The following is a 13,905-nucleotide window of genomic DNA, read 5'->3' as shown; positions in this document are numbered from 1 at the left end:
GAGGTAGAATGAATTGTTGGTGCAGAAGTGATACTTATGGTTCCAGAACTGCCTAATGTTGTGGTAGAAGTTGTAGGAGTAGCTGTTGAACCAGTTGTGGACGTTGAAGAATAAGATGAGGTTCCTGATGATGTTGATTTTGTTGTACTGGTAGACACAGAGATGGTTGAACTTTGTGAAGTATTGCCAGCTGTCTCCAAAGTGGTGGTATGTGATGTTTTAGTAGTTGTTGTTCCCAAAGTGTTGCTGCTTGAAGTACTAGACAAAATGGGACCTGCCGTTGAACCAGTTGTGGAAGTTGAAGTAAGGACTGTTGTGGTCCCTGTGGATGTTGATCCTTTTGTACTGGTAGGCACTGAAATGGTTGTAATTTCTGAAATAATACCATCTGTTGATTTTGAAGTTGTGGTTCCCTGAGGAGTAGTAGTTGTTTTTGTAGTTCCTAAAGGTGTGGTGCTGGAAGTACCAGTTAAGATTGTGCCTGCCGTTGAGCCACTTGTGGATGTCGAAGATGGAGTTCTTGTCCCCAAAGATGTTGATGTTGTTTTACTGGTGGGCACTGAGATAGTTGTGCTTTCTAAAGTGATACCAGATGTTTGCTTTGAAGTGGTGGAACCTGATGTAATAGTAGTAGTTGTTGTTCCCAAAGTGGTGCTGCTTGAAGTACTAGACAAAATGGTACCTGTTGTTGAACCAGTTCTTGAAGTTGAAGTAAGGACTGTTGTAGTCCCTGAAGATGTTGATCCTTTTGTACTGGTAGGCACTGAAATGGTTGTAATTTCTGAAATAATACCATCTGTTGATTTTGAAGTTGTGGTTCCCTGAGGAGTAGTAGTTGTTTTTGTAGTTCCTAAAGGTGTGGTGCTGGAAGTACCAGTTAAGATTGTGCCTGCCGTTGAGGCACTTGTGGATTTCGAAGATGGAGTTCTTGTCCCCAAAGATGTTGATGTTGTTTTACTGGTGGGCACTGAGATAGTTGTGCTTTCTAAAGTGATACCAGATGTTTGCTTTGAAGTGGTGGAACCTGATGTAATAGTAGTAGTTGTTGTTCCCAAAGTGGTGCTGCTTGAAGTACTAGACAAAATGGTACCTGTTGTTGAACCAGTTGTTGAAGTTGAAGTAAGGACTGTTGTGGTCCCTGAAGATGTTGATCCTTTTGTACTGGTAGGCACTGAAATGGTTGTACTTCCTGAAATAATACCATTTGTTGGTTTTGAAATGGTGGTTCTTGGAGCAGTAGTTGTTTTTGTAGTTCTCAGAGGTGTGGTACTGGAAGTACTAGTCAAAATAGTTACTGTTGTTGAAGTTGCTTTGGACTCTGAAGTAAGAAATGTTGTAGTTGATCCTGTTGAACTTCCTGAAGTTGTACCAGTTGTTGGTGTAGTAGTAGATGTTGTTCCCAAAGGTGGAGTGCTTGAAGTACTAGTCAAAGTAGTGCTTGCTACTGAGACAGTTTTGGATGTTGAAGAAAGAGTTGTAGTCACTGAAGATGTGGATCTTGTTTTACTCGTAGACACTGAAGTGGCGTAACCTTCTGAAGTACCAGCTGTCTGCTTTGATGTGGTGGTCCCTAAAGAGCTTGTGGTACTTGAAGCTGTGACAGTCAATCAAAAATTCTGTTTATATATACACTACAAAAAGGGGTCGTCTTGTCTGTGATATTAATCTATGCAAACTAGGAAAAGGATGGGGCTTTTACGGTGTCATCTGGAAGATGCAAGAGACATAGTATAAATGATGAAAAACAAAACAAATATTGTCTACATAATTAAAACCATTTTTAATGTATATAAAAAGTCATATTCACCTGCATGATCATATGCAATACATTTTAATGTCAATATCCTTAAGTAATAACTTTCTGTAATTTTTATAAATTGTCAAAAAATTGATCTGTAGTTATGTACTGGATCCAGCCTTCTGCGCGTTTCACCACAAGTTTTATCAGGAAGTTTGGAGGTAGTCAGGTTGTGAGAATTCGGTGGTGGTGGATAAGTCTGCACTGCCGGGGAGTCCCACCCAAGATGATAGGGCAGCCGGGAACATACGGGAGATAGAAGACCAATTGGCCGGTCAGCCAGGGAAGGCAGTCTGCCTGTCCTGGAGCACCTTCTAAATGTGTTCCTGATCCTCACAATGCCGAAAGCAGCCTCCCAAGTTACAACCGTCCAAATCTCCTCTCACCTTACTGGATTCCCGCCGCATCCTCACACGCTGTCTAAACTTCGTTGTCGTGCGATGTATGCAGCTGGGGCGACCAGCTACATATGTTGCACACTGATGAAGTTTGGATGGCGTGTGAGGATGTGGCGAGAATCCAGTAAGGTGAGAGGAGATTTGGATGGTTGTAAATTGGGAGTCTGATTTCGGCATTGTGAGGAGCAGGGACACATTTAGAAGGTGCTCCAGGACAGGCAGACTGCCTTCCCTGGCTGACCGGCCAATTGGTCTTCTATCTCCCGTATGTTCCCGGCTGCCCTATCAACATGGGGTGGGGGGGGAAACTACCCGGCAGTGCGGACTTGTCCACCACCACAGAATTCTCACAACCTGACTACCTCCAAACTTCCCGATGAAGCTTGTGGCAAAACGTGTAAAAGGCTGGATCCAGTACATAACTACAGATCAATTTATGACAATTTATAAACATTACAGAAAGTTATTACCTAAGGATAATGATATAAAAATGTTTTATGTAAACAATATTTGACAATCCTTTTCCTAGTTTGCATATATTGTATACAGTGGTGTGGTGTCCTTGTTTTGTGGTGATTCAAAACACTATGCACAATGAGATATTAATCTATTTATCTATGCTGAGGTCATGCAAAAACTTTTACTTTTTTTTCTGCCTGCGCAGTTGCTACAAAAAATGTGGGTATTCCATGTGACTAGTAGGAGCAAATAGTCACATAATGATAATTTTCATGACCTATAACAATATTTCATCTACTTCAAATATTTACCTGATGGTTTTGAGACCAAGGTGGTAGTGGTGGTGGTGGTTCCATCTAAAAGACAAAATGTATCATGTTGATTCGGTTTTTAACAACACAGTGTTGAAATACACTTCATAATACAAGCAATAAAGCGTTGTGAAGTGTTGAAATACACCTCATAATACAAGCCTTTAAAAAGTAAAAATTAAATGCTAGAAAAGAAGCATGTAAATAATCAATAAAGGATGGTTCACATAACTTACCAACACAATATCCTGAGACAAGAAAAATATCATCTATGGCAACATCACTACGGAAATCTTCTCCTCTGATACCCTCAATGAAAATCTGGTAATAAAATAGATCAAATAAATGTCTGTAAAGGTTAATTTATCCAGGTCATGGTATAGCTCAACCGGTATTCCACTAAATGCCAGGGTACCGCAAGATGTTCTCAGAGGTTCTGTCACCTCCGCCATTGCTTTGGATTCTTGCTGTAGCCAAAGGCAGCTTCACTAGCTCCCTTCAAGCTACCGCTGCAGTGGATTCACATCCACTAAATGGTACACTGGATTGCACTGGCTGAGTGGCGTGGGGCAGATTAAAACCCACCTGGCGTTACTCTTTTAGTTTTTACAGTATTACATAGATAATGTTACATACCTAATAGTAAAGCAAAAGCATTGTTATTAGGTATACATTTGGCATTGTACAAACACTGCAATTCAATGATTATCGTTGTGGCTAAGCACTATGATGTGCATTGATGATGTTGATTTTTTAATGTTAATAATTTTCTTCTAATGTTGGCTACTTGCATACAGCGGCTGGGAAAAGCAAAATCAGTGTTGCATATTTAGATAAAAACTACCTGTTACGTTCTTAGTTGTTATTCCTGCTATTGGTAAGCGTGCCCAGATACACTCAGTGACAGAAAGCTAGAAATCTACTGTTTGCAATGGAAGTGTCAGGGAACCTGTAATGTTTTCAAATGTTACATACCTAATAGTAAAGCAAATGCATTGGTATTAGGTATGTTGTTGGCTCTGCAAGAAAACAAGGCTGCTCACATTGCATTTCATTGATTATCCTTGTGGCAGCACAATGATGCATTATTCTCAGATCACTATAGCATTCGGGATGTTCCAGAAGTCTCCTGCTATAAGATAGCAGAAAGCAGAAAATGTTATCCCGGAAAGGTTTACTCTGCTCTATCTAGCAGAGTAAACTTTTCCCTGACGTTTTTTTTTGCTGTTTTTTTTTTTTACATCGGGCCCGCCAGCCGCTGTCAGAGTAAAAAAACCAACAGACAGTATGGGAATGGATGAATATCTAGTCTGTTATTGGCTATTTTAATTTGCAATAGCCAGTAGCAGGCTGGCTATTGCACCTGACCACTGCTGCTGTCAATCAGCAGAGGTGTACCTGAAGTTCTCCATCAGGTTTTCCTCTGCTAATTGACAGCAGCAGTGGGTGGGTGCAATAGCCAGCCTGCTATTAGCTATTGCCAATTGAAATAGCCAATAGCAGTCTAGCTATTCATTCCAATGCTGTCTGTTGTTGTTTTTATTTTATCCTGATGGCAGCAGCTGTCAGAATAAAAAAAAACAGCAGATAGCAAGGGAAGCATAAGATCCTCTGCTATTTGCCATCATTTCAGGGAGGTGCCCTCCTTCGCTTTCCCCCCTTCCCCGCAGATGGGGGGGGGGGGTTGGGGAGAGGACACCTCCCTGAAAAATGAAGGCCACCTTCCTGAAATGCCTTTTTTCAGGTTGGGATGTCTGCTATAGAGCACAATTGACAGATCTAGCATGCAGTGTATCCACTGAGCAGCAATGCAATGTTATTGTACCTGATAAGCACCAATGCACAGTTATTGTTTCCACTGAGAACCAACGCACAGTTAGAGGTCTATTTATAAACACTTAACAGGGCCCATAGAAAGTAAGCAGTTTTTTTTCAGTAGTATTTTCACTGAGCACAATGCACAGTTAATGTTTATGATGATCAAAAGAAACAAAGCGCTAAAGGTAGCTGTATGAGCAAAAGAATAAGCTATAATTGATTCTGGCGAGGTCATATTACTAAACTTTATTTTTCCAGAAGCGCAGATTTATTTGTTTACAATGTTTATGATGAGCACGATGCACTGTTGGTGTTTCCTCTAGCACAAGTACACTGTTATGGTTAATGTAAGCATTATTATAAATGCTTTTAATTTGATATCTATAGCTCACTGATTACACTAATGTCTTGTAAGCTTTAGATCAGAAAACTATTTCAGAGGTTCCCTGATTCCTAGGAATGGCCACTGAGAAAAGCTGGCATAGTAAATAGTAGCTAATAACATTCAACTGGAGTTGTTCTGTAAGGTTAAACAAGTTTAACAGCTCCTCTAAATAGAACTATCTTGGATAAGCTGTGAAAGATCTTCAGCATTACAAACCAAGTTCATTGTAATGTCACTAACTACTACTAACTTTCAGATAAATGCAAATGGTCACTACTGAGCTGAGTACAATATGCTGTTTCATACAGAAAGTGACCAGAATATTTTTATGGGTTTAAATGAAATAAAATAATGCAAGACATACCTGGATAATATCACTGTCAGGCAGGAATATTTTCTCTGAATACCACAAATCCCCATGATTTCCTTCTAGAGTGGTGACAAATTCTAAACCATAGTCTCTTAGTACTGCCACCCTCAGCATCATGTATTCTGAAGCTCCATACATGTGATACCAGAACTGTAAGCAGTATGATCCCTTGAAACAATTTTCTGGGCTTTCCAGTCTTGCAAAATCTCCCTCTTCTGAAAAACGTCCATCAATATAGAGATAATAGCCATCTGTAAAAACAAAAATATTAATGATGTAGTATAATACTTTTTGGTGTTTTTCATAACTACTAAAAACAGTGTAAAGTACTTACATCCTGTTGTGTGGTCATAGGATGGCCCAGTAAAATCAGAGGGGGTTGAACCACTCCAGCGTATCCAGTCCATGTCATCACGTACTGACTGTTTCCAATTACACAAGTTCTCATCAAAGGAACAGTCTATTCGGCATACATCTGTATTAGTAATGCAAACAAATAATATTTATGAGTTATATTTTGGCATGGTATATACTGTAATGCACATGCAAGCATTAAAGCTGAACTCCGGGCAAATATCCTAATCACCATTTAAAGTGATATTAATATATACATTATATAAGTTATGATAAGTTATTTCAAATGCTGATGAAAACACTTCCAATAAATGCTGCTCCTTGGTGTTTAAAAGTTTTAGTTTCCTGCATAATTAGCTGGCTCCCTGAGCACTGGCCCTCATATCCTGTTTCAGTGTGTCTTTTTTTCCCTTGCAGGGTCATGTAGGGACACCCTTGTGTGCTAGTAAGCTGTGTGTGTCTCTAGAAACACACACAGGCACAGTGAGGCAAGCCATTCCTCTGCTCCCTGCTTCTTCCTTCTCCTTCCTCCAAGCTGGTACCTGGTCAGCTGCTGGAGACTGTGCTGTCCCTTGTGAACTTATACTGGGCAGTAAGTTCAGGGAAGTAGAGCTGAGAGAGTTGGAGGCAAGTGGTTTGGAAACATGATGAATGTAATTGTTTGGGCAAAATCTGAAAGAAATACTTTGCCGGGTAATGTATAGCTGTTTGATCTGGATTTATTATTGAAAAAAAGAAAAGGTTGAGAGTTTGATGCTACTTTAATGCAGCTCTAAATTCCTCAGGTTACTGATTTTATTTCATTAAGAAATCTTAGCAGAATATTCATGTAAGTTAGGATCATATTATATATAAATGATGAACATAAGCTACCAATGTAATTATTAATGTTATTGATTTGTATTTGTATGTCATAGATGCTCACGTTGTCCCTGAGAATGAACCTGCTCACAGACAGGAGGAGGTTTATAGATGCTGAGATATCTGAAATGCAATACCACGACAATAATCTGCACAATTTTCACTGAATATATGATGGAGGTGAAGCTGAGGTTGAATAATGGTTTGAATGTGCATTCTCATTGATATTTTTTTTAAATGTTTTTTTAAAATATCTAATAGTCATGTGTGCCAAGAAAGTCACAAAAAACATTGTGAAAAATGTGACAACTTCGATAAAGGTCCATCATTTCCCAGTGGGTAGGCTGGGTAAGGGAGGGAATGCCATTATATTTCAGAACTATAAAGTGGTGTTAAACCCCTAACTGTGGAATGTGTCAGAGGTATGTGAATAACGAAAATAAATGAACAGGATTACAGGACTTTAGGCACACCACACATGCCTCTGTGGTAGACCCTGCTCCTTCTCCTCCCCTGCAGCCCCCTGGCCACAATCATAGCTACATCATGGCTATCATTTTGGTAGACAATATTCCACTAGCAACTGGTCTGATCTTCTGTAAAAAGAATCTTGTTTTCTATGTGATGTATGACTAAATAGTGTAAATCCTTTTACAATTTCAGACATTTATTTTATAGCCCTTTCCCACTCTTCCTTAGATAAAGTCGAGATAAATGTGGGGATTTGCTTTCTAGTGGGGGGCACTTATTCCTGTGACAACTATCTATGTGGCGATTTTTTTCTCAGATTTGAAATATATCCTGTTCTAGAATAATATATCGCCTTAATGAGACACTGATGGAAAAAACTGACAGTGGTTTTCATCCCCTTTCCCACTCTACCCTAAAACCTTAAGCATTTTAGAGCATCACAGTGACACCAAACACTTCCGCAACTTCCCAAACACTTTGTTTGCTGCAATGTTTAGGTTCATATCAAAGGATTCTGGTAGAAAATACCATTGAGAGGATAATATAGACAGACCATAAATCTATAGTCATGTTTTCAATGTCTTAATAAAAGTCATTGATTAGAAAACAAAGTATACAACACAAAATATTGTGAAACACACTGAACACAATTGATGGAGCAAAAAGTACTCTATAGTAGTGAACCAGTTTACCTGATGTTGGAGTGGTTGGTCTTGTGGTAGTAGTTCTAGAAGTGCCTGTATGAAGAAAATGTATTTAAAGCCGATGGTAATATAATATGATTTTGACATTTTAAATGATAGGTAAATATTAATTGTTGGCACAGATACATATTTTAGGGGAAAAAAATCCATAATAGGTTTCTTTTATTGTAGGAACCCCTAAACCATATTACCCTAAGAGTCATGTGCTTGTTTTCTCCTCTTTGAGAAATCTCTAAAAGAAGACTTATTACTACAAAACGTAAGGGATGAACAAATGAATTGTTTTTAACTGTCAGTTAGTGGCTCGTGTACAGGTAGCTATAACATAGATATGAATAATGATTTTCTTATTCACATCTTATCTTATAGATCCTAATTGTCTTATCCTACACTTTAGGATGTGTAAATGATGACCTGTCATATTCGGTATTGGCTGCCTTAGGCTAAAGAATGACTGAATACTTTGAACATGGTGGTAATTTTTCAAACAGGTTGGACCATAGTCAACCAAACTACTGTCAGGCACATACACTGTCAAATACAATGTGTCTCTGAGCTATGTGGCAGGATAGCTGTCGAGGACACAGCAGGGAGATGAAACACTCTGAGCGCTTGCATGTGTTGTTACCTCACAGGTTAAAGTAGGCTACACACCTTTTAGCTGATTCATCAGGAATTAGCAGAAGCCTATCAATAGACTGACTTTTGGTGAAGGAACATGTTGGAAAATCTTCAGGAAAATGGTGCTTGCAGCCAATCAGCTGCAAGCACTGTCCGGGTATTCAGCCAGCAGCCACTGTCAGGATACAAAGCTCACAGTGGGAGATTCCTCCATCCATGCTATTTAGTGTGGATGGAGGAATCTGTTATATTTTCTTCATTCAGCACACAGGTTGAATGAAGAGAATATAATCGATTAAATCTGTCTAAAAACTAATAAAAAATGGATTAACACCAAGAACCAAAGTCGAGTATAACATTGTGCCATTGGCAACTTGTATTTCTTGCACAATTTTCAAAATTAAACATGCTGGCATCAAATTTTTTCAATCCTGCAATCCTTTTTCTATTACAAGTAATTTACCTGGCACAGTGGATGGAGGAGTAGCAGTGGTTGTGGTAGTAGTGGTGGTTGTTGTAGTTGGGGTTGTGCTTGTCACCTTCGGCACACAGGTCTTAATTCCATTCTGGACTTGGCAAACTTCATTAGGTGCACAGGTCTGCAGCTTACAGCTCACTTGGTTGTTTCCTTCACATGTGCAATAACTTTCACAGTCCCCTTGCCAGAATGTCTCATGTTTCTGTAATATATGGATAAATAGAAACTTGAAATATTCTGACTAAAGTACAAATCCAAAAACTAAGCATTAAAATGTTTAGCTCAATATAAATGTTTTTCCAAATATAACAGATTAAGATATTTTAAAAAATCAAAAAGTTTTTTCTGCCATCGTTTAGAAGTAATGTTTGTATCATTATTGTTGCTATTTGGATGTTGCTAAGTATGTTTTACAATAAAAAGGGAAAATATTGTGACATGTCAGAACTGACCTGATAGTATTTGCCGTCATAAAAGCATCCACATTCACTGACAGAAACACAAGTGTGTCCACTGAGCACAAAGCCATCATTACATTCACAAGCATCGGTACAAGGCTTACTGCAGTTACTAGGTGCACTCTGGTCCACACATGTGGCTGGGCAAGCACTGGCACATGGATTGTAGTGGCTGTTCCCATAACATGGGATGGCTGAGAATTTAAAAAAAAATATCACCAAAAGCAAACTGCAACATCATGTGTTCATCCTATAAACATTCATTTTTTTACAGATTTGATTTAGAAAATGAATGCATTTTGTTTTTATTAGCTAGTGGGATCACAACTGTTTGCTCCAGTAAATTAGAAAAATAATATTATTATGCCATTACTGCAATTTTGATATAAAAATTGTTAATCATACAAGGAATTTGTGTAAATCTTGAAAACTTACAACAGAAAGTAGAGTTTCTCCAGGTGATAAGGACTCCTGCTCTTTGACAAGCATCAGCATAAACTTCCAATGCTTTACATAAAGTGCTGTCACCAAGAGCACACAGATCAAATACACAGCTGTCAAAGAAGTGGTCTGGATTGATTACTGAGTGGCAAGCCTTGAAAGGACCATCTTCGCAAGTTAATAAACCACAGAACTCATTGCCTGAATAGAGTTCCTCTGTCTCTGGTGGACATGGAGGTGGAGGTGTGGGAGTAATTGTGTTACATAATGGATCATCATCTTCCACCCTCCAGCTTTCTCCCAGTTGATTCGAGTTCTGAGCTAGCTGTCCATCTGGCATCATAAAGTCATCTTGTGAGATGCCATTTAAGTTGCCACAGATTCCACAGGTATGATTGAAATATGTAGTTGGGACCTTCACATTTACTGTATGGTCAGTGTCATAGGACACGGAAAGGTGGAAATCAGTTTCAAGGATGACATATCGACCACTTTGTTTAACAGTCAGAGATCCATTGACTAAGATGACCGGGAGATTTGTCCAGATACCATCCACCTGTTAACAAATAATTAATGAATTAATTATATAAAATGTCGATGCAGGAAAAAATGAAAACCTTATGACACAACTAGGAATTTTCTCTATCACTCTGGTGGATAAACCTCTCCGGGAGTACATCTTCAAAGCAGATTGTAAGAATTATTGTGGGCAGCACATGTCATTGTTTTTAAATAAATTCATTTTTCATGGTTAAAAAAAATGTGGCAACATATATTTGAAAAAGTCAATTTATGCGAGTTTTTTTAAAATCATAATTCTAATGGAGGATATGCATATTTTCTAAAAATGTTCTTGTATTTGTAAATTATTAGTCATATTACATAATGTATTGATCATTTTTGTGTGTCATTATGTAGTATTTCCTATCTTTGTTTTGTGACATATTCCAACTATTATAAAATCCCCCATCAAATCACAAAGATATAGAAATGATTGACTTTTATGTAACTAAAAAAATATGTTTTTTTTTTTTACTCTATTTGATTTTGTTTTAGATTTGGTAAATGACTTACCTGGTATCATTGTCAACCTGCCAACTGTTACCAAGACTATTAGAGTCTGGCTCTAATTCCCCATCAGGGTTTAGGAAATCATCAGTCTTATTTCCATTAAAATTTCCACAGATTCCGCATACTTTGTTGGCATATTCTCCTGGAATTGTCACTACCACTCTGTGGTTTCCATCAAACCTCACACTTAGACCAAATGCTGTTGTAACCACAACATCATGTCCACTAAGGAAGATATTAATGCCAGGTTGTAGAGTAGTGGGTAAGATTTCAACTTTTCCATCCACCTGTATGCACACATCGATAATATAAAATTGTGATGATGTAAAGGAAATCTAAAGGCAGTCATTGTTGCAATGTACACAAACATACTCTATTTATATATGTTATACTGACCTTCACTTCTTTGTTCTTCTCCAGTGTGATTCTGTAACCATGTACGTCAATGTTGACATACTTGACATAGGACACCCTAGTGTTGCTTCCCCTGTGCTCATTGGCTGCTTCTACATTGAACTCTGCCAGGTGTCCATCAACTTCACAGAGTTTAGATAAAGTATAGGTGCAAGTTCCCATAAAATGGTGCACCTGATTATCAAAGGTGTAGTAGTGAGGATCCCCATTAACCTCACAGGATCCTGGCAAAACATCAAGAGCAACAACATGAGTTTATAACCTCTAAAAGCTTTATGCACAAAAAATAAAGAACAATGATGGAAAAAAACAGATTATAATTGTAATTGTGTTTTTATAATATGAAAACATGTTTACTTGAAATTGTAAATAAGTCTATATTTTTAGAATTGTTGGTATTTATGTTTGCTTGTTACAATGGCAGCACTAGGATAATAGGCTTAGAGCATATCTTAAAGCAAAACTTATTTTTAGTTTTGGATAGAGTGGAGAAGGGGATTTTCAGGTTTTTATTGCCATCTGTGTCTCAATTAGAGAGATTAACTCTCTTTAATTGTCTTGATCACAAATGTCAGCAAGAATAAAAGTAAGGGTAAACCCTCATTTTTAAGTTTCCAACGGAAGAGGAATAGAGGGGATATCTTCTAGTGGAGGGCACTTGTTCCAGTGACAAATATCTATGTGGGGATTTCCCTCAGATTTGACCACTGACCAAGAGGATGAAAACCACTGACAGTGGTTTTCATCCTCTTCCCCACTTAATCCTAAAACCTCAAGCATTTTAGAACATCACAGTGACACCAAACATGTCCCCAACCTTGCTGCAATGTTTAGGTTCATATTAAAGGATTCTAGTTGAAAATACCGTTGAGAGGATATTATAGGCAGACCACAAACCTATGTTTTCAAAGTCTTAATAAAAGTCATTGATTGGAAAAGATAGTATATAGTAGACATGTGCACTGCCAAAAAATTTGTTTAGTTTCGTTTTAAAATTGGATTTGTGTTATTTCGTTTTTCAGGATTCGGGTGTGAAAGTCAATTCGGATTCGGAATTCGGATTCGGAATTCGGATTCGGAATTCGGATTCGGTAGCGGTAGTTCGAACGTTCGTTTCGTTTTCTGTTCTTATTCGTTTCTTATTCGTTTCGTTTGTTCGTTTGCAGCAAAGTGACATTTGAGGGGGAAAAAATATGTTTCTCCTTCTCTAATGTCACTTTGCTCCAACGAACGAAACGAATAAGAAACAAATAAGAAACGAATAAGAACAGAAAACGAAACGAACGTTCGAACTACCGCTACCGAATTTCGGAAATGGAAATTCGGATTCGTTTGCATTCGTTATGTCTGTAATTCGGAATTCGGATACATCCGAATGTCCTAATTTCCGAAAATTCAAAATTTTGTGAAACACACTGAACACAATTGATGGAGCAAAAAGTACTCCATAGTAGTGAACCAGTTTACCTGATGGTGCAGTGACTGGTCTCGTTGTGGTCGTTCTAGAAGTGCCTGTAAAAATAAATTATATTTAAAGCCAATGGTAATATATTATGATTTTAATTTCAAATGATAGGTAAATATACATTTTAGCACACATTTTAGAGAAAAATTATGTGTAAATGATGACCTATCATATTCGGTTTTGGCTGCCTTAGGCTAAAGAATTACTGAATACTCTGGACATGGTGGTAATATTTCAAACAGGTTGGACCATAGTTAACCAAACTACAGGCGTGCACATAATTACTGTATATCAAAAGATATGTTTATTACAGAAGTGTGTGTGTGTGTGTGTGTGTGTGTACAAACAACACACATACACAGTTAACTACTGTGAACTGTTTCATCTGTCAATAGATTTGAAATTCTGTTGAACCAATTCTACCAAACTGCACTTACAGGCAAGCAACTACACTCTTCTTTGTTTCAACAGAGCCGCTCTGCCCAGGGTAGTGCGAGGCTATACAGAACAGAATGTAAGACTGCCCTGAAGAGTGTGTGATACTGCTGAGAAGACTGGGTGAATGGCATAAAAAAATTGTAGGAATTTGGCATAAAAAATGATTAAATAGGAGAGGTACAAAAAGCTAAAATACCTTCCAACCCTCTGGGTTCTGAGTCCGCAGCATACACTAATCGTAAAGAAATCTTAAACCAGTTTCTGTTTAGGTCTACTACAGAACCTCAAAATAGGGTATACAGTACACACAGTATGCTCTTTACTAACATATTGTAGCCACCACAACAAATTTTACAAGCAAAAGAAAACGATTCCCACCCTGTCATTCCCAGTGTTAGTTATTACCATCATTAAACCCTTTTCATAAAAACATGTACTGAGGTACATAAATCCCCCCATAAAAAGAAAGTTATCATTTTGGGACCCGTAAAATTCAAAGCCATATTTACTGTATAACTAAGTTGAAATATAGCTGTTGCAAGATAAAGATGGTGACAATTAATGTCCACATTTCAAGTAAAATCATAGTA

The sequence above is a fragment of the Nanorana parkeri genome, unplaced genomic scaffold (assembly GCF_000935625.1).
Source record: "Nanorana parkeri isolate BGI_ZX_2015 unplaced genomic scaffold, ASM93562v1 scaffold29, whole genome shotgun sequence".
Lineage (NCBI taxonomy): Eukaryota > Metazoa > Chordata > Amphibia > Anura > Dicroglossidae > Nanorana > Nanorana parkeri.
Note: the sequence above shows the minus strand (reverse complement) of the source record.